Raw genomic sequence first — 22,940 nt, forward strand, 5'->3', positions numbered from 1 at the left:
CATTCTTGGTCTATTTGTCTGTCTTCCCTACTAAATGAGACAAGTGAAGATTGGTTCTTATTCATTTTTGTATCCCTAACTTCTACTAGTATAATTCCTGGCACAGAATACTCAAACACTTTCAAGAATTAAAAAATGTCCTATCGTAAAACAAAACCTTTTGATCCTTAATAGTTATGCCAAAAGTTGAGATTCAAAAGCATTCTTTTAAGCAATGGCATATCACTTTTATGACTTGAAGAAGGCCCCCACTGAACTATATACTTTAAAACGTTAAAAATAGTGAAGTTTATGTTATACAGATATTACACACACACAAATGGCTCAGTGATGCAAGTTAAAGTTTAATTCCATTATCCCTCAAAGAACCCTCCTTTCATCGATAAGTCATTCTGCACGGGGCCCTAGAGCAGTGTACCGTGTTTACCCGAAAATAAGACCAGGTTTTATATTAATTTTTGCTCCAAAAGATGCATTAGGGCTGATGTTCAGGGGATGTCATTCTGAAAAATCATGCTAGGGCTTATTTTCCGGTTAGGTCTTATTTTCAGGGAAACATGGTAGTTAAAAGAACAGGCTCTGAAAGTAGACTGGTACGGCTGGAATCCTGGCTTTATCACTTATTAGTTGAGCTATGTATTCTTAGGCAAATCAGTCATTTTGAAGCTCAGTTTCTTCACCTGTGAAATGGAGATTGTAACAGTACTGCTCTCATAGAACCACAATCAATAATCTATATGGAGCACTGTGTAAACAGTTTTCACACTGCGCCCCTTGGACTGCTGGGTAATCTTCAGCCACTGAGAGAGACAGAGAGAGGGCTTTAGACCTCCCATCCCCACTTCCTCCCCAATAAAACATTTCACCCTGAATATTCTACTTTCACTTATTTTGCAAATTGAGCTTTCAAATAGGATTTTTTTAAAAACAAAGGATTCCTTGGTTTAAAAACTAAAAACCACTCATCTTAATAGCAACCACCAATGCTTATATTAACATCTTCCTAAGTAGGTACCCATTTACTAAATTCAGTTTTGTTGGCATTCACACTTAATTTCGTGTTACTCTGCATCTCACAGAAAGGAAAATCGTTACAACACAATCTCCTCTCTACTGTTGTTAAAAAATGATTGAGGATAACTAATTTTGGGCTGATACTGAAATTAATTACAAGTTTCCCAGTTGTTACCAAGTCAGGTCAAGTTCTTGAATTCAAAATCCTGAACATCAATCATACGCATAACCAAATTAAGTGTAAATACATAGTCTAAAGTCATATAAATTTCAATTAATATGAAAAACAGGAAATTGATTTAAATGCAGAATTCTCCCAAGTTTGAAATGCAGTGAAAACTGATACCCAGGTTGAGTATCACCATCTGACTGAGGGTTGCTGCCGGGTTTAGAAATACATTCGAAGTTCCTCAGATCTAGTCAGTGCTTAATAAATGTAGTCTTCCCTCTCATACTTGTCATCTCTGTTGACTTCCCGAGAGCCAACAGTCATTCAAACTCTCCCTTGACAGGAGGTTTTCCCGTTTAAATTCACCAACAATCTTTTCAGAATCATGTATCTGTCTTTGTATCTATTCCTTTTTTGTTCTCCTCTCAGAAGAGGAAATGTGACTTCTCCCAAGATAAATCTTGCACTTCTTAATACCATTCCATCTAGCCTTTTAAAGGACTTAGACCCACACACATTCTGACTCTCTCAGGGATTTTTAATCCCCTTGCAATTGCCTTCTAACTTTAGGCATCAGCAGACCTCCCCTACTTGAACAAAAATGTACAAACCAAATCACTTTATTTCTACCCTTCCACTCAATGACAAACATTGCAAATAAATGATCCACTGCCTCCATTTTCCAAACACCCATTTGCCTGTTAACCTCTTGGACTGCAACTATACTTTCAAAGATGACTAATAACCTAGACAAACCTAAATGTTCTCTCAATCCCTGTCATTGACCACTAAGAAACACTTGCCATCACTAAGCAAAGTGACAGCAGAAGCTAAACTCAAATGCTATCTCCTATATGAAGCCGCCAATCGTCTATGAATCCCCCTCTATCACATACTATTTAGACTCTGAGTGCTTAAAACAACAAAGATTATGATTTACTCATCTCAGGTACCACACACCACCCCGATTGGTCCATAACAAAAACTCCTTAAATGTTTTCTGAATTCAATTAACCCCTCTGCCTTCTGGATATTTTAACTTCTATGACACACTACCTTGGATTTTCTTTCCTATGGCTTTCCTTGCTTTTCCTATTAAAAATAGTTTAATACACATAAGTTTTTATACAGTGATTTCATTTCTGTCAAATCCATTTACTTAGCATTTCAAATTCAGTCAAATGTTGACACATCTTCCTCACCATATCCTCTAAAATGTGATTGCCCATTCAAATCCTTGAGAAACTCAATTCCATTTTCTTGGAATACTATAAACTAGTCATTTAATTTTTTCTTACTACTGGTAGAAAACTAAAATATAAAACCAATATCCCACTACTTTAATGACACCATATAACATCTCATTGCCCTCCTTGAAATCTGATCAAAATCCATCCATCTCTTTCAAGATTTTTTTGATGAAGTTATAGATAAGCATTTTTCCTTCTTCCCAAACCATACCCACTAAAATAAGAGTGTACTAATTCACTCTATTTTAAAACCAAACATTTTTAAGGATCAAGAAAATATAGTATTATTCGACTATATTCAACTATATTCGACTCTTATTCGACTATAACTTTGAGAACATAAAACTGTTTGTTCTAATCTGCTGCAATCCAATAGGCACAACATGGCACTCATTTGGGGACTGAAAATCTTTGTATTTGCTATTTCAGATTCCTTTGTACTATGTAGAAATATATGCTCCTCATCAAGTATTCAACTTTGGAGATTAAAAATAAAAGCACAAGATTTTTCAAATATACTGGTATTTTAATCATACCACGTAACTGAATACGGAGTAACTGACATTCTCATACACTGCTAAAAGGAGCATGTACTGGAACAAATTTGGAAAACTGTATGGCATTATTGCTAAAGTTGAACATATGCACACCTATGACCAGCTTCTCCACTTGTAGAAATATACACTTCACAAGAATGTGTGCACATGTGTAACACAAGACAAGTACAGAAATGTTCATATAAGTATTATTCGTAACAGTCCAAACGGAAAACATGTCCATCAAACATTAAAGTTAACAGCGATGATAATGAACTACTCCTGCAGGGAAAAACACATATTAGTCTCAGATATAATATTAAGTAAAAGAACATATGATTCATTTACATAAAGTTCAAAAACAGGAAAACTACTCCATGGGTTTAGGAGCGAACATAATGTGTACCTCTGTGAAGGCTGAAAGGGAGTGACAACTGGGAGGGAATATAAGGGGAGCGCTCCTGGGGTGCAAATAACATTCTATTCCTTAACCTCCGTGGTGGTTTCAGAGATGTGTTTACTTTGTAATAAGTCAGCTATATTGTTATGATTTACACACTTTTCTGAATGTCCACTATAATTTAAAAAAAAATTTAAACCTAACTGGAACAAGATGAAGCATATGTAATTAAATAATTAAATAATCCCTTAGAGTATACGTCACTCATACAAATATTGATAAACATATACAGGATGGTCTCTGAAAAGACATAAATAAACTCTTATATACTACTGATTTCAACATGTTTACCAAAGCAGAAGTAATAAATGTATTCTTATTTTTGGATATGCAGTAAATTCACTAAATTATGCAATCTCTGAAGTAAAATATTCCCCAATAATTCACTAAATTATGCAACCTCTGAAATAAAATACTCCCCAATGTTAGAAATCTTATGCAACACAGTTTCTCCGTATATCAGTTTCTTCATCTATAGAACAGACTAAGTGCCCAAAATCTATAATCTTAAATTCCTAGATTTGTTTTAGGTAAAGCTGCCCACCTCCTGGAATGGAAGAAAAAACGCTAATGAATAAGTATCTAATTGCCTTTTTAAAGATAAATGCTGCAAAGATTTGGGATAAGATGTGCTAAAGTGAATACGCTAAGGTTTAAGAATAAACTTAAAAATATAGAGAAATAGATTAAATTCCAGTCCATTAATTCCATGGGGGAAAAAGAATGATTTTTAAATTTACTCCAACTGTGATAAAGCACAAAATTTTTAAATAAAACAAACTTTATGCAAAATATGACATCTAATCATTATTCCATTTTTTCTTTCATCTTATAAAAGGAACTAACAAGATACAGTAGTAGTTATATTTCAGATCCATAGTCATTGATTTCCAATAGAATAAAATTAAATATACTTTATACTGCTGCTGCTTAGTCAGGGTAAACTAAATTGAAATGACCACTGGACAAGAAAAATAATCTTTTTTTCCCCCCTCAAATTTCAAACCATGTCCCTTTGTTGCAATAACTATGTTTAAAATTATTGGCTAAAAAGTGTATTTAAGCACACACACAAAAAAACTTAATATTCACTCTGTAATAACGCCAAATTATAACAGAAACATCAGCATCTGTAGCTAATTGATAAATAATAGCTACTAATGCCCTGAGCTATAATTTTCACTCGTAAGCATCGGCATTTCATTAAAATGACAAATTTAATATCAAGCTGCCTAGAAGCTAATAACTTTAAAGAGTGCTACTTTCCTGAAAACATCAGGAGTATAAGAATTTTGCATTCTGTATAACCCAAATAATATGTAAACCCATCTTATATTACATGTTTTCTTTAAACCTTCACATCTAATATAATTTATATTAAGAAAATATTCACAAACTTTTAAAAACTGAAGTGCATTGTTAAAAGGTAACGTCATTTCAGTTACCAATTCTTCTAACATAAATGTGAAGCTTGCTCCTTCCCCGTAAGACACTCATTATGTATATGTCACAGTATAGTGTCGCACATACAGCTCACATACCTATCCTGAAGCACCTGTATCACTCAGAGAAAGGCAGTACCCACTTTCTGAAGCACTTACTGCTTGTCTGGAGATGGAGTTCAAAACCCAATTTCTTGCCAAACATTTTTTCCCCCTCATCTTCTTCATCTCAGTAAATCTCATCACCATCTATCTAGTTCAAGCCAAGAACCTCAAGGTAATTTTTGACACCTTTCCCGTAACATCCAATCCACCATGAAGTTGTCATTCCTATCTCCTGTTTCTATGTAAAATTACACACACACACACACCTTTTCCTTTCCTTCATCTCTACATATGCTACTCTAATTCCAGTTACCATCAGGTCTAACCTGAACTGTAGTAGTACAATGTCTTTGCTTTCTCCAATCCATTTTAAAATTTAAAGCACAATACTTCTCTGCTTCAAAATTTTCAATGACTGCAATGTCCTTAGTAAAACCAAAGTCTTTAACACACCCTGTAATGCCCTGTATGATCTGCTCTCTGCCCCTTTCATCTTCCGTATTTTCCTCTTTTGTTGTGCTCCTGCCACCATGAACTTTCATTTCTTCCAACATAACAAGCTATTTCTTGCCTTCATACATATTTTTCTCCCTTCCAGAAAACTCTTTCCTTGTCTGGCTTCTTTATGTCATGACTTAAATAGTACCACCTGAGAGAGGCCTTCTCTGACCACAGTTTAAAATCTTGCCCATTTTTCTCCCTCAGTGCACCCTGTTCTCTTCCTTTATTAAATCCATCACAAGATGCAATTTTACATTTGTTTATTTACTTGTTCATTATCAGACTGTAGATTCTACAAAAGGCAGAGTTCACTTAAATATACACTTAGATAAATATCATACATAATAAATTAAGAGATAACTTAATAAATCTGTTTAATGAACGAATGGATGTGAATGACCCGGAGTCCAGTGAACAAATTTATAGCTCAAAGTGGCTTCCCCTTCTCTGGGTTTCCCATTGTCACTTGATCAGCTTTTTTGAGGGAGGAGCAAAAAAATGTTCCTATAAACTTAAGGGCAAAAAAACAGAGGGAATGTCAGGAAGTTGTACATATGTCAAATAATAATGCTATGACCTCATGGGAGGAGGGATCCTTAAGGGTTACAATGACAAAAGATGATTTTATTCACAAACGTATTTGACCAGAGTATTCCCAGACTAGTAAAATTTGGACAGATGGAATGTATGGGAGTGAAGTCCAAATAAGGAAGTAAACAGAGATACAAAGTATTAGAAAATAGCTATAAAACTGGAATGTGGCAACTTATATTTACAAAACAAATAAGTGTAAAAAAGCTAATTCTTCTGTCAGGTAAGAAGTCTATATTGTTGGGGCAGCTGGTTAGTTCAGTTGGTTAGAGCCAGGTGCTCTTAACAACAAGGTTGCCAGTTTGATCCCCCTCTGTGGGCGACTGTGAGCAGCACTCTCCACCACTAGATTGAAACAACTGCTTGACTTGGAGCTAATGGATCCTGGAAAAACACACTTTAAAAAAAAAAAAGAAGTCTACATTGTGTTAAGACATGTTAATCACGTTAAGATCACAGCTACAAAACATTTAAAAGGTTACAATAAAATCAAAGGTTACAATAAAATCATTGTCTCCTCAGCATCCATAAATCTGATTCCAATCTTTGGCTTTTGAAGCTTTTCAAACACTTATGACAACATATCCTAATAATTAGTTTTCATAACTCATCTTCACTCTGACCAACGGTCTCAAGTTTCCATATTTTTACCTGTGTTCTTTCTTCACTATACTGATACGTGATGAAATTTCCCCAGTAGATCTACTATTTGAGTCATATTTATTTTTCCTTCAGACTTCAACCTCTCCAGGATTTCATTTTTCTTCTAAGTGTTTAGTTGACTTCTTCTATTACATTTATATCAGTGATTATTAACAAATCTAATCCTTTTGAAAATCTAAGTCACATGTTCCAAAGTTTTTATTTTACAATTGATATAGGCTTCAGTCGACTTTATTTCTAAATCTGTACTACTACTTCAGTTCTTGCCTTTTAAATTTACACATTAAGCTCCTCCCTTCAACTCTATATTGTTTCCATAGGTAAACTGCCAAGGTCTAGTTCAAGCCTTATAACAGAAGGCATTCAGTTACATTAGATAAGGGGTTTGGATTTTAAAGTTTCTAAAGGTACTTGTGATTTCATTAATTTCATCTTGTTATGCGTTTTTTCCACTGACAATACTGCTTATGTTTAGTCATACCTGCCCACTGGAGATTATTCTTTTAAAAACGTTCTATTCAGGTAAGGCCAACTATACCGCTGTTTGTTTCAAAACCTCAGCTTTTTCTTACATTTAAATCCAAGTATAATTTTTGTATTTCAGAGGACAGATTCCATGGGATATTTACAATCACAGAATTGCAACTGTAGAAAACTAAGGTTCACAGAAGTTAAGAAACTTGACTAAGCTACACAGGGTGGGGGTCAGGGCCCCGGGATGTGCCACCCTGGCATACAGATTATTTCAAGCTGAAAACAAAGGCCAACAAATTCAGGAAGAGTCTTTTTTTATTTTCTTACCTCCCCCTTTCCTTCTTTAAGAGATTCAGATAGAAAAACCTTCAGGAAGAGAACCTTAGCATATTCACTTTAGCACATCCTATGAATTCAGTATGGTATTCTGGAAGGATCCATGCAAAAATCTGTTCACTAGATTCCTCCCGCCCCCCCCCCCGCCCCCGCCCCATTGTTTCTAGATTGCCTAGCAAGAATGTGTTTGCCACTTTCTAGGCTACCTGTGAATTGCCCATTTCCCCTCTGAAATACCAGACGCTCCCCTCCCCCTTTCCCCTTTGTCCAAAATGACATATCTACCTCATTTGCCTCAGTCTTTGGAATTTTCATGCTTATGTGAATTCCCCATGTGCACGTATTAAAATTTTATATTCTTCTGTTAGTCTGCTGTATGTTGTTTGAATTATTTGACCAGCCAAAACTAAAAGGGCTAGGGGAAAGCGTCCCCAGCCCTAACAACAGCTAGTAAAGTGACAGGGTCCTGATTCTCTCCAACCAGCACTCCTTGCTAGCCAAGAAGGCTTTACTGGTTACAGAAGCACAGTTTTTTTTTAACTATTTACTTAGGACATCATCTTTTTCTCGTTAACCAATCATAAGGTTTTTGTTTTTTTAAATCTACAATAGCCACTCTCCTAAAACTTTTCAAGGATGACAAAGATACAATTAACAAATCTGAGAGGCAACTATTTTCCACCCTGCCAAGCACTTCGTGTCTGTATTATATACCCCACAGTTTATAGGAAAACCCCAAGGACTAAGACCTACTAATATTTTGTAGTACACTATAGCAATTTGATGTGAAGTGTCAAAGCAATAGAAGGCAGAAACAGAAAAGTCTTGGAAGATAAATACAGGTTTTACGTGCTTGGAGCAACAGATATTTTTCATTTAACAGGAATTTATCAATTATCTATCCTAAGGAAGGCTCTGTGATGCCTATTAGCAAAAAAGTCCCATTTAAATTCAAGTCCTGTAAATCCAGCAGAAAAGACTCGCTATGTTCATAGTTTTGCATTGCAAAAACAAGACACAACACAGCCCTCCCCCCTGGGTAAAGTGGCGAGCCCCCTGAAGTTCACCTTCTATACATCCACATGTTTGTAGAACTAGTGGTACTTTGCAAAAATACTGGTACAATTATGGGCAGAGTTGAGTAGAGTAACATTACACAAGGCAAGCCCTCTTTCCTCTTCAAGGTCCTAGCTGGTTAAGTAGAACTGGAGTGTTTGAAATCAGAGAAAAGGAAAAGGTGAAAAGTAGCATGCAAAACCGAAAAACCAAATTGTGTGTGATTTTATTCATGAACATAAACTTTATTTAATACGGGGGAATCCTGAGATAGTTATGAGCATGTCACATAAATAATTCCAGACTTCCAAAAAACTAACTGTGTAACACTGTTAATAACCCAATTAACAAAAAATTATTGTCTACTTTGTTCTGAAAAGTTTTATTTTTCTTAAAAAAAAAAAAAAAAAAAAAGACAAAACAAAACCAAAAAAGGAACAAACAGAAACCACTGGGCTGGCGGCTGCGACAAGCCAGGAAGACACCCAGGCTTTCCGGGTCGTGCTTGGCTTTGGGATGGATGTCCGCGGAGAGAGCCCTGGAACCACCCATCACGTCCCACACCCAGAGCCCAAGAAAGCGGCAGAGGCGGCGGGGTCAGGGCCCCGCTGCAGACGTGGAGAGGCCCTCGGGGCGAAGGATCCCAGGGAAGGCAGTGCGGTCGTAACCCGGGAGGCAAGGCCTGGGAAAGCGCCGGGGGCGCCCCGGGCTCGGGGGCACCGAGCGCTCGCGCGGGACGCCCTGTCATGAGTCACGGAGGCGAGAAAGCCGGCGGGCGGGGGAAGCGGCTGCAGGACAGAGGGAAGCCCGACTCTCGGGAGGGAAGCGAGCAGACGGGGAGGCCCTGACCTCACGCGGGGCGGGGAAGGGGAGCCCTGCCCACCCTGCCCTCACCTCCTCCCGACGCAACAGGCGCGGCGGCCGGGTCCCGACCCCAGGGGCTGCGGGCTGCGGGCTGCGGGGCGGGGGCAGCAGCCCGCAGCCATGACAGGCGCGGGGCGGGCGGGCTGGCTGGGCCGCACGTGCGGGCAGCGCCCCCTCCCCCGCCTCCCGGCGCGCCCGCCCGTCCCCGGGCGCGGGCCCCTCACCTCCGGCGGCGCGGCCCGGCCTGCCCCGACCCTTCAGCCCTCACCCCGCCGAGCGGCGGCGGCACGTACTCACCGCCGCTCGCTGGCTCTCGGGCTTCGCCATGACTGAGGCGCCCCCGCCGCCCCCCGCCTCGACCGAGACTGACACGCGCGGCTGGCCGGGCGGGGGCGGCCTCCGGCGACCACCCAGCTGACAGAACCCACCCCCGCCTCTCCCCACCAGTTGAGCAGCGCCCGCGGCCCCGCGGTGCCCCCGAGCTTCCTCTCCTTGCCTGGGGCGGCGGGTGGCAGCGACGGGCGGCGGCGGCACTTACCGGCGGCGCGGCCAGGCCCCCCTGTCAGCGCGGGGCCGGGAGGGAGAGGAGGGAGGAGTGAAGGGGCACCGCCTCCCCCGCGCCGCCACGCACCCGCCTGATTGGCCCAGTTCACTCCCCCAGCGCGACCCCACCAGCCCCTGCGAGCGGCACTCCGGCAGCACCGGCGCGTCATTTGCATATTTGTGCCCGCGCCGCTGATTGGCCCGCGCTGGGAGGGGCGGCCGTGACCGCTGCAGCTCCCGCCGGTGTTCCAGCAGCGTCGGGCGACCGGGGAGGGAGGATCCCCTTCGCCGCTCCCCTCCCCTCAGGGCCCAGCCCGACCTGGAGCGGTGGGCGGCGGGAGGCGGGGTCGTCGGCCTGCTCCAACATGGCCCCGCCGCGCCGCCGACCCAATCGCGGGAGCGCTTACTCCAGCAGCTCCAGGCGGCCTCGGGGCGGGGAAGTGTGGGGGCCCGGCGCCCTCTGGCCGGAACGCCGGGCAGTGCAGTGGCCTGGGCTCCCTTCGCCGCCCCGCCGCGGCCGCCACGTCAGGCCGCGCCCTGGCGGCGGCCTCTCCCCTGCCCGCGGCCCCGCCGCCACGTCAGGCCGGGCAGGCACGCCCCGGCCGCGAGCTGACCGGTGGCGGGGTCGGCGCCGAGGTCACTCACAAGCTGGTCATGTCCCTGCCAGCCGGGGTCCGCCGAGGAGCCACGAGGGTGCCCAGAGCCTCCCTTTTCAAACGGCAGTGGATTGGGACCCACGTTCTCCTTTCGCTCGGGGACCCCGGTGACACACGCCTGTGCTGTAAAATGGGAAACAAGGACGGTGCAGCCGCGCTGAAGCGGCGATTCAGTCCAGGTGCAAAGCACCTGCCGTGCAAAAGGCGCCAGGCTAAGCAGAGACCCAGCCCCAAGTCCTGATCAAAGACAGCGTGCACCTCAAGCGGTGGAGAGCTGGGGCTGAAACCGAGTCTTCCCAGGTCCGAGCCCACGTTCCAAATGGCACAGCTGTTTAATAAAGAAAGAACACACGAAAAAAAGAGGGGGAGGGCGACACTGGTCGAGGAGTAGGGGTTGTTCTGGAAAGCTGGCCTACGAAGGCGTGGGGACACCTGGGTTCCCTCTCGCTCTGTCACTAATTAACTGAGTGACCTACATTAAATCATAATGTGTCCCAGGGCCTCAGTTTTCACGTCTGTAAAATGAAGAGGCTGGACAAATTTTCTAAAAGCCTTCCAGCTCTAAACTTCTATGAGTCTCTCTTTTCAGGTCCTGGGCTGGCTTTAATACCTAATTAAAAACTTTAAAATCCTTATTAGTATGAGAGAAGAAAATAACGGAATGTTAGAACTTTCAGTCAAGCCTTAAGTTTGTTTGAAACTGTTTACCATTTCAAATCTACTGTGGGTGATATTTAATATTCACCTTAAGAGTTGACACAAATTAAATTTGCGTTTCAGTCTCCACGAAGCAGCACAGAGCAATGTCACTGTGCTTGTTTATGCCTGACCAGAACGGAACAGAGGGTCAGTGGCCAAGTAATTTCATTCTTTATATTCCCCACGAAGGCCCTCCAGAGTAGATCAACACAACTATTTAACTGAGATACTGAAAGGGCTGGGAGGAAACCCTGCTGAGAGACAAGGTACAAGTACAGCTTTGATTCCTCTCAAGGATACTTAATAACAACCACATACTAGGATGCGAATGAATGCGTAGAAACAGTTCATCTCTGAGCTCCCTGCACTACTTATTTAAATACTACTTTAGTTTGCAAATTCAACCTGTTGAGTCAAATTGAAAGCCAGTAACATCTCATTTATCTAGCATCATAGGGGAAGACATCCCATATGAATGAAATCTTTAGCTACTACACAGAGCTTTTCTCCCCAAGAAAACGGTTTTCTTCAATATAGGCCTTTGAAAATTACTTAAACTTGGCGATTAAGGGTCATCATTACCGTGCTCAACATTGTTGTGTTCTGTTAGGATCAATGAGTGCCCTCAAAAGTATGTAGATCTGTTGGTTCCTATAATAAATGGCCTCTGGAATGCTGTTTTTCATTATTTTAAACTTACATCTATTGTTTTTTGTTTTTGTTTTTGTATGTCTCCTTCATCAGTACTGGGCTGACACTTGTCTCGTCTCCTAACCTAACAACTTTCTTTCTTTCTTTCTTTCTTCCTTTCTTTCTTTCTTTCTTTCTTTCTTTTTTTTCCCTTTTCTTTCTTTCTGCTTCTATTCTGTGAACTTAGACACAGACAAACTTTTATTAGTTTAGACTTTCAGGTTTTGAGCAAATATTTTTCTGTGGGGTTCTCCTGTGGGTTAAGTATATGAGTATATGTGACAATGTTTTGACTGCTCAGTGACTGGTTTTTCCCTATTTCTTAAATCTTGGTGGTATTCTTGATAACTGAAGTTTCTGGATATGTGCTCTCTGGAGAAGCTATTGCAAAGGATGGCTCCAGATCCTAGAATGTAAAGGCTAGATCAGTAAATATTAGCCTTTGAAATTCAAATTGATAAGAATCAGTATCATAACATCATCAAAATACAGCAACCCTGACCTACTATTTCCATCAGGCGATGGAATGCCCTGAGCCAGGGGGTAGCAATGCTCTCCAGGTCCCTTGGGAAGTCTACTATGACAGAGAGTGGTTCTCCAAACCCTGACGGAAGTATTTTCAAGTATATCCAATAGGTACCATTTACTGAAATCTAACTAGTCCCAGGCACTGTGTTAAGGGCTTATACTTGTTATTTCATTTTACTTTCACAACCATTCTATGAGAAAGGGATTATTTTTTCCATTTTCTAGATGAAGAGGTTCCAAAATCTTGCTTTGGTTACCCAATCATTCAGTGGCAGAGATAGGATTCAAACGTAGTACTGATTGGATTTAAAGCCTGTAACTCTTAACCATTATACTATATCCCTCCCTTTCATCTGAGTTTCCAATTCCATGTTCATCAAGCAATCTTTTAGTAATTAATTTGGCACCTTGTACAGGGGAATTTCTGTATAGGGATTTTGGTTGAAGCCACCAAAAAAGGAATATCCCAAAATGTATATATCAAACTTGGCATTTTGCATGTTTGAGGAATATAAACCAATGCTCTAGTACCTGTTCACTTTTGGAGAAAACGGATACAATTAAGATCCTAAAACTGCAAAACTAAGGATTAGACCCTACCTCAGTGAGACCTACAGAAGTGATGCCCACAGAATAGTGTAAACAACCTTGAAAAAGAAGAAATTTGGAGGACTCACACTTCCTGATTTCAAAAGTTACTATGATGTTACCATAATTGAGACAGTGTGCTACTGGCATAGGGATAGACATATAGATCAATGGAATAGAATTGAGAGCCCAGAAATAAACCTTTACATTTATGGTCAATTGATTTTCAACAAGAGTGCCAATACATTTAAATTGAGAAAGACAACTGGATAGGCTAATGCTAGAGAATGAAGTTGGATCCCTGTCTCACACCATACACAATAAATCAGAAGGGATCATAGGCCTAAATGTAAGGTGTAGAACTATAAATTTTCAGGATCTTGGGTTAGGCAATGGATCCTTATACATGATGCCAAAAGCATAAGCAACCAAAGAAAATATAAATTGGACTTCATCAAAATTAAAAACTTTGGCACAAGCAACCAAAGAAAAAATTTGATAAATTGAACATCAAAATAGACATCCAGGCTTCAAAGGACACCATTAAGACAGAACAAAGAAAGACACCTACAGAATGACAGAAAATACTTGAAAATCATATATCTAATAAGGGTCTAGTAACCAGAATGTATAAAGAGCTCTTACAACTCAACAATAAAAAGACAAATAACCCAATTTGAAAATGGGCAAAGTATTCTGGAACAGACATTTCGCCAATGAAGATATACAAATAGCCAATATGTGCATAAAAGATGCACATCATTAGTTATTAGACAGATGCAAATGAAAACCACAATGAGATACCACTTCACATCCATCAGAATGGCTATAATAAAAAAGACAGGCAATAACAACTGCGGATAAAGATGTAAAGAAATTGGAACCTTCATACATTGTTGGTGGGAATGTGAAATCATTTTAGAAAACAATTCTTCAAAAAGTTAAACATAGTTATTATATGACCGAGCAACACAAAAGAAATGAAAACATGTCCACACAAAAACTTACACACAAATGTTCATAGAGCACTATTCATAATAACCCAAAACAACCTAAATGTCCACCAACTGATGAATAAACAAAACGTGGTATATCCACGCAATGGAATATTATTCAGCCATAAAAAGGATTAAATAGTTACACACGCTACAAACACGGATCAGCCTTAAAAGCATTATGCAGAGTGATAAAAAGCAGATACAAAAAGCCACATATTATATGATTCCACTTATATAAAATGTGCAAAAAAGGCAAATCTATGGAGACAGAAAGTAGACGAGAGGTTGCTGAGGCCACGGTGGGAAGGCAAGGGACGAAGAATGGAGAGGGATTGCTAAAAGGTACTTTTTGGGGGTGATGAAAATGTTCTAAAATTAGATTGTGGTGATGGTGGCACAACTATGGATATATTAAATACCACTGAAGTGTGACTATTATGGTAAATAAATACTATCTCAATAAAGCTATTTTTTTTAAAGTGATGACTAGGCAGCAATTTCCAACTTTGTTATATTATACTCATTAAATCAATATATATGTACATATATGTGTGTACATATACATATAAACACACACATATATATGAACACATATTGAGACAAAAAGAACAGATATACTTTAATTATATTTATCAAATTAGTTAAGCAGCAAATAATGTTTTAAGTCTGAAGATTGCTGTAGTAGCACTATTATTTCTCATTGGGCTTGCCAGTTTTGCGACTTTAATGTAATTTACATGCATTTAAATACCTATACCATGTATGTGTACCAGGCTGGGTGCTGTGTTGGCTACAAAAGAAGGATTATTATTCCCATATAAGTAATAATACATATTGAACATTTCAATGTGTGCGTATAAAATATCTTCTCACTCAATCTTATTGGCATTTTTTCATAGATTGAGGCACTAAAGAAAATGTTCTTTCACAAGCCAATGATAAGTAACACGTTTTATATAGATTCATAATTTCAATGTCTTATGCTTCATTATATTATGGAATAGGACATGCTTTCCACCTTTCTGCAATAATGAGTAGTAAATTGAAGAGCTCACTTTTCTACGTCAAGAAAAGAATCTGAAAGGAACTTTTAGTTGGGTCAGTAGTAAGTCAAAACCGACGTCACACGAGCCCCTGGGAGTTGTGAAATTTCCCTACCTCAGTGAAGAACACAGGTGCTTTTTAGAACAAGAGTGAAGGATGTCACTAGAAAGCTCTTTAGCCATCCTTTGCAGGCTCTTGCTCAAGCAAATAGAAAACAGGGCTACACAGGCTTTCATCTGTAGCTTAAAGCACCTCAGAGATCATTGAAAAGCATGTTCAGCGCTGTTTTCAAATCTAGAGGCTGCTGATAATAACAACATCCAAACGACGTGTTCGGCCAGGCAGCTATTCCTTACTCTCACTCTTAGGCCTATTTAATCAGTGCCAGATCTTAGAGTCTCTACATTTTATCTAGTTTATCCCCTGCTTTTAGCTAGGAATGTACTTCAAAGCACACTCCTACTTGACAGTTCCAATCTTCCACTGTTCTGCTTTAAGAAACAGTTGCTTGTCCTAGTCTCCAAAGGTCTTTAGGAAAAAGAGGTCTCACTGTTTACCTTGATAAGACATCCCTGAGCACCTCACTGCCTCTCTTTGTGCATCTGCTTCTCTTTGCATCATATAGGCCCTCCTGGAGAAGTTACATCTAAATCAAGTTTGGAGTGATCCAGTGCAGGAAATGCAGCTGATATTTAAAAAATAAGTTCATTCACAAATATTTAAAGAGTATTTGTGACATGTCAGGTCCAATGCTAGGTCTTGTGAATACAGCAATGAATAGGACACACGGGGTGCTTTGGCCCCATGGCAAATTATTTTATGAAGTAAGTACCCACTAATCAACTGTTTTTATTACTTTTGGTAATACTTAATCTCCATTTGCAGGTAGGGTAATTAAAAAACCATGTATGATCTATACCACATAGCCTATGAACTGAAGGAAACTATAGACATGTCTTTTCCTAACCAACTGGTCTGTTTTATAGGCATTATGGGCTTCTTATTTCAAGAAGAAACCCATCCTGGTACAATTTAAATCCATCTTGTCTTGTTTAAACTTCAACAAACAAAAAAAAGAGAGAAAATTGTACCCGGTTCCCTCTGAGTATTTCTTGACTTGTTTTCCCCCATTAGTTATAGGCATGACTATAATTTGGTCACCATCTTTCCATGATCCCATTGGCCAGGCTTCACACGCCTACGTATGTCTTGGAAGGAGCTTATAAAACTCATATATACTATTGTCGTTAGGAATAAAACAAATCCTTTAACGATTACCACAGCCTTGTAATTTTTAAAAATAAGTTGGTGAGTTTTTTTCTTGTTGCATATGGATGGCTTAAGAAAGACTATCTTCCTTATTAAGGTCATCTTTTGAAGTACTCTCATTTTATCAGTGCATATTATCTTATTTAAAAGCATTTGGAGGGCGGCCAGGTGGCTCAGTTGGTTATAGCACGGTGCTCATAACTCCAAGGTCGCTGGTTCGATTCCAACATGGGCCAGTAAGCTGCGCCCTCCACAACTAGATTGAAAAATGACTTGAGTTAGAACCTATGGGTCCTGGAAAAACACACTGTTCCCCAATATTTCCCAAGAAAAAATAAACAAATAAATAAATAAATAAAAGCATTTGGAGATTATTGATATTTTTGGACATTTTGGTTGAGGATGTGTCTTAATTATAGTTCTTTTCTTTGCACCGAACCCCATGGTTTGTTTTACAGAGGATGAGTAACAACATGCCAAACCGGGTTAGATGATTGAAAAAATTTTTGTTTAATTTAAGAGCAGAGGGATCTTAGAAAGTTTTGCTGCAAATAAGTCAGTGTAGCTTTTTTCTCTGGTTACCGTTAGATGTTAAGCAGTTGGTGACTTTGCACAATTTAAGTACAAGTCGTATATGAAAACAAGGAAAGGAGCTGGATCTATGCATCTTCAGAAAAGCGCAAAAATATTTAGGTCTCCTGTAGGCATGGATTTGATTTCTCCAACATTATAGAAACTTGACAAACATCCCACCTCCCAGAAAGGTTGGTTAAGTAGAGACCTCAGAAACAGCATGTCAGAGACCTGAATCTCTTCCAAAATGAGGCCAGTTCTGCCACAGTGACAGGCTGTGTTCAAGTAAGGGTTAGCAACCAGATAAAAGACTAAAGAATTAGGCCAAATATTGTGCATCTCAAATATGTTCTTGATTTTTTCCCCTTTTCATGGTTTATCTCAATGTCATATAGGACTGCCTAACTTTTTCTCACAGTCAGCAATTTTGCTTACCAACGTGGAGCCCTTTTTGTCCAGCACATGCTACCCTGGCTCCTGAAGGACACTTCTCTTATTTCCTTTTCGGAGTGTATACGATTTGGTAAGAGCATACTGAGTAGTTTGTGTAAACTCTAAGAAATGTCAGGCTGGCACTGGCTCACTCTCTGCCACTCCTATTTCTAGATAAATGAAAGTGACTGCAGTCTTTTCCTGTTCCTCAAATACACGGCTCTCCTGGCCTCAGGACCTTTTTTTTGTTTCCTTCTTAACACTTATCACAGTCCTGTTTGTGTGTTTATTATTTATCTCCATCCACTAGAAAGAAAGCATCTGGAGGCACAGACAGGCTCAGTCTTGATCCTAGAAGTAGCTCCAGCCCCTAGAACACAGGGGATCAATAAACGTGTAGTTTACACTGACCAAACTGTTCACCCGACATACCTGCAACGTGCTGGCAACAAGAACTACTATCTGGGCTTATCCCACCTGGTTTTGTAGGAGACACTGGAAGCCCCTATCAGAGATGCTCAAACCTTCCTGCATATTAGAATCACTGGAGAAACTTAAAAATTACCTTTGCTTAGACCCTGCCCTGACCTAGAGGTGATGGGTCTCAGTTTTCAAAGATCTTCGTGTAATTACTTGTGCAGCCAAGGTAAAAAAGTACTGCTCTAAGCAACAAAGAACTGAATAATTACCCAATTACCAAGTTCTCACCCTCTAGGTGAATCCTGCTCTGTCACCTCTGTCTAGGGCAACTCAAAACATTCTTCAGAGTACTCTTGTGGCTTCCAAAACACCCGCTTCATTATCACATAAGGGCAGAATTAGGCACAAGCCAGGTGAAAAATTAACCTTTCAGGAAAGAGACTTGGCATCCAAGTAACCTAGCTTCATCTGTTAGAACGTTCTCCGAAAACCTCAAACTAAAGGGAGAAAGTTCCAGCACACTTCTCTCTTCCTTAGTAAAAAAGAAGTCTTCAACAAGCTCCTTCTGTGGAAGTCAGAAACAATGAATGAATGAATCAATCAACCAATCGATCGATCAATCAATTGATCAATCAATCAAAGAATTTGAGCTGCAAAGCAAACATAAAGCAATGGTCCTAGAAGAGAGTAGAGCACAAATTCCATCTTGTTCCCTGGAGGAAACAGGCCAAGTAGTGGGGGGCTCAGAAACACTTATCCATGTTTTTTGTTGTGACAAACTCTAAACTTTAAGGCCTTATTTATCATTGGGACCTCCACTTTTTTTTTTTTAAGAGAAAAACAACGGTATTCGTGTTTTTCTCAAGCCATGCTATTAATAAACTGCTTTTTCCTTTATTTTTCAAAACCACCACCAGAGATATTAACAAAAACTAGGTTCATGCTGAAACTCAATTGGTTTCCCCTCCAGTTAGAAAAGCTAAGTGGCTGTAGTGAAATGGAGGACACAGGATTAGAGGTAGAACTATCTGAGTTACAGTCAGGGCTCTACCACTTGCCAACGGAATAAATGATCAGCAATTTTTCTTGCCTGTGGAATGAGAATCATAACCCCTACGCCTCCTGCCTCACATTGTTGTTGTTTCTTATAGATAATGTTCACAAATAGTACTCTATAGATAATGTTGCAGTGTGCAAATGAAAATTATGGGTCTTCTGTCTATTAGGTGCACTTTTACTAAAGCAAAAATAAAAAATTCCAGTGGTGAGAGTCATTACAAATATTGACCTAGGACATACTATGTGCCCGGCAAAGCGCTGAACAAAAAAATTGTGCGTAATCAAGATATGTTTTGTGACACACTCTGAGCATATACCCACCACTAAGGAAACTGAACTCATTAGACCAGAACAGCAGATAGATCCGTAAATGGGGAAAGTGACTTCCTTTGCAGCAGGAGAAACTCAGCTCAGCCACGTGCAGAAATAACATTGAAAAGTCCGCTTGTTCATTCCCCAAAGTCTGCTTCCACACCAAGATCGAAAGCCCTTTCATTTCCCACTGAAGGTGTCCAGGTCATGGAAGGCACGAATTAAAAAACCCTCTCTCAGTCAAGACTTGGGCAACAAACTTGAATAACTGTGAGTTAACAGCTTTCCATTTAAGGTTTTCAATACATAAGGGGATCTGGAAAGTTGAAAGTTAAAAGCAGTTTTGCAGTTGATGGTGGGACAGTTTAAAACAGGAAGACTCCTGCCTCCTAATTTCTCAAGGCTAGAAGCAACCTTACAGGTCGTCTGGTTGTGAATAACAGGTATGGGTTAGAATCCTATGTGGTCCAGGTAAGCCTTTAACCTCACCTAGCCTTACGTTCCTTATTTATTAGTAAAATAAACACAAAAATATCTCCTTTTCAGGGTTAATAATCTGAAGCTTAGAGCTGATATACGTAAAGTCAACACATATTAGGTTATCAATAAATTATAACGAATTTTAAAAAGTCAGTTGAGTGATTTTCAGAGTTGTTCGAGTGTAAAGTTGCAGAGCACTGTCAAATGTGGATATAATTTATCAAATCATTCGAACCAGGAAAAGTTTTGTTAGTGGCAAATATGACTACAGTTTATATGAGCAGTGTAACATCACACACACACAAAAAAGAACACATCTGTTCACCAAAACAAAGAAAGAACCCCACCCCCCACGCCAAACAAGCTATTGAACTGGTGAATCTTCCCATAATATTTGTTGGCTATTTGGTGATTTGAGCTCAGGTCTAGCAGCAATTCGAGCCAGACAGCACATGAAGAAAACCAGTGGGCAAATGAAGAAAAGACTATTATTCAGATTAGCTGTAGGCCTCACAGAGTTTGCAAACCCTTACTAATAACACCAGAGCTGATAAACCAATTCAGTGATTTCGAAACTTTTTTGAAAGCTGGGAAACTCTTTCTTCAAAAAGAATTTTTTTTTTCTTTTTTTTGGCAGAAGTTCAAGATCTAAAACACAGAAAAGCAGAAGCCCCAAAGGGGAAAAAAACACACAAAAAAACAAAAAACAGAACAAAGGCCTAGCTGCCTGGGATCCCCTGCCCTGCCCCACCCCCTGGAAGACATCTCTGAAGACTTCCTGTGCTTGGAGGGGTGCATTCTGAAAACCCTAAGTCCAGCCCCTCATTCTGCACAGGAGGAAATTAAACCCCGAGGGACTATGAGGTTTACATAAGGTTGCACAGTAAGAATGTGAGAGAACCGAGCTAGGACCAAGGGCTGTTGAGTTCTCAGTTCAGGACTTTTTGCCACACCCCCAGGACTACTCAGATGTGGCTAGTTTTTCCAAAATAACCCATTGGTAACACAGACGAGGCAGAACCTTAGCAAAGGGGTCAACTTGGCAGAGGTCATCTCCCTAAAAAAATGTACCTTCTCAAACCGTCAGGCGATCAGATGTCCCTCCTTTGCCTCCCTTTCCTATCATGTTCCATAATGAACCAAATTATCTGTTTATTTCAGAAATCATAAATTGGCCCTCACAATTTATCCATCTCGAAGTGATTGCCGACATTTAAACATCGGAAGATTTTGCCTAAAAATTTGGATTTCCAGCTTCTGTTGAAAAGTGAGAAATGCTAGCAACATTGAACTCTCATACCCAATTGACAGCAATCCCAGAGATTGTCCCATGCACTCTCCAGTTTGTCACAGTCCCCACCAGTCCCCACCTGCTGGTGTCCATTATTGTCTGTCCCTGCAAACATTTGAGTTTGTGACCCAGGGTCTAAAGTTTATGTCTATAGAAGCATTTTCAATCATTGAACTTGAGGAACAAAAGTAAACCTAGGATACAGACATAGGGGACAATCCATTTTCAACAAATGAGGTGAATGTCATCATCAATAATGCTGTTTTCCTGCTCTGATTAAGGAAGAAACTTTCCTAGTTTCCTGACTCGTTCGTTAATTTTTCTGAGGGCTGTGAAGTCAACCAGAGCTAACAAAGGCCCAGTAGTGCTTTCTTGTGTGTCTCTGTCATCTCCAACACAACTCCAAACACGGGAAGCCACTCAGGAGACACATTATTAAACCACACATCAGCCTGCTTCCTGCACCCCAGGGCACCTCACTCCACACTACAGTTCAGAGGACCTGGCTGCGAGCTCCAGGATCACCCCCAGGACAGGACAAGAGGGGCACAGCGGGAGACATGAGAGCAATTCTTAAGGAGCAGTTCAGTCCTGCTCTCCAGCAGCGGCCATCCAGGCTCTCATGTCACATTCTTGCTCCCTGCATATACTTCCTCTTGTTCAAGCACCTTACTACCCTCCCTCCTTAAAACTTATAAAACTATTAGATAAACCAACTTACACAAAGGTTTTAAGAGTTGATAACTGTGTGTTTTTATTTTAGCCTTTGGCCCTAAAAGTGTGTGTTACTGATACTGGAATTTTAGGACTCGTGATCAGTTGGTGAAAAGCATGTTTGGAGATAAAAAAAGCCCTTGCCCTCAAACTATACCACCAGGGAGGAGGTTTATTTCCTTTACCTGAAGGGCCATCCTGAGACCATCTCCCCTCCTTTAGGACTTTGTTCAAATGCTACTTTCTCAGTGAGGCTTTCCCTAACCAACACTGAATTAAAATCGTGGCCTCTTCCCTCCATTCCACACTCCCCACTGCATCCCTCCTTCATATCTCCAGTCTACTTCGCACCATAGGATATACTATGTTTTACTTGTTTTTTGCCTCTACTTTTACTAAAACATAAAAGCTCCATGGAATAAGGATATCTGTCTGTCTACCATATCTTCAGGGCTGTAGCAGTGCCTGGTCCATAGCAGACACTCAATAAAGGTTTGTTAAATAAAGAAACTTGTGCCCAAGCCACAGGGTGACCATTACTTCAATAATTAACAGATGCAAAGTAGAGCTTCTTGATGATGAAAGCGATGAGACATTTTAAAGCTGGAAGGGAGCTCAGAAGCTCTGATGTTGTCTTTCCTTTACATATACATGTATCTTTTGGAAGGAACACACACATTTCATTTCCGAAATATTGTCAAGGATGAGATACATTCTTCTTTTTTTCATAGAATAGATGTAGGGTAGCCCATCTGGGAGCAGGATGCTGAATAAGGTGACTTTTTTTTCAAACTGTTACAGTATAACCACATCATATGCAAGGTGTGTGGTGTGTGGTATGGTGCTGTGTGTGGGTCTGTGTGTGTGTGTCTGTGTGTGTGTGTGTGGGTGGGTGGGTGGTGTGTGGGTGGTGTGGCAGTTGTATCTTTAACTAGATTATGAACCTTTCTTCTTTTTCTCTGAGCTAACAATGATGGAGAGCAGTTCTTTATCCAGAATGTGTATGTATGTGTGTGTGTGTGTGTGTGTGTGTGTGTGTGTGAGTGTGTGTGTGTGTGTGGTGTGACTGCTGCATCTTTAGATTCAAAACCTTTCTCCTTTTCCTCTGAGCTAACAACGATGGAGCTCAGTTTTTTTAATAAAAAATGTGTCCTCATAAATCCATGCCATAACACCTACACAG

The 22,940-nt window shown here is 40.5% G+C and overlaps 1 protein-coding gene across 8 annotated transcripts in view; it reads right to left on the reverse strand.

The window, feature by feature from the left end:
* Window positions 1-22,940, reverse strand: part of CHD9 (chromodomain helicase DNA binding protein 9) — a 177,877-nt gene that overhangs the window by 124,279 nt on the left and 30,658 nt on the right. For 5 of the 8 annotated variants that reach the window (XM_074314881.2, XM_074314879.2, XM_074314877.2 and 2 more), the window contains exon 1: window positions 10,000-10,137. The exons of 1 other annotated variant lie outside the window; for it this stretch is intronic. The gene's annotated coding sequence lies outside the window, so the exon portion shown is untranslated. Of the gene's footprint in view, window positions 1-9,758; window positions 9,980-9,999; window positions 10,138-22,940 lie in introns of those variants that run through there. 2 more of the 8 variants (XM_074314883.2, XM_074314876.2) reach the window with 2 other exon arrangements.

Source organism: Rhinolophus sinicus, chromosome 8 (assembly GCF_057876585.1).
Source record: "Rhinolophus sinicus isolate RSI-liver-muscle chromosome 8, RSI-T2T, whole genome shotgun sequence".
Classification (NCBI taxonomy): domain Eukaryota; kingdom Metazoa; phylum Chordata; class Mammalia; order Chiroptera; family Rhinolophidae; genus Rhinolophus; species Rhinolophus sinicus.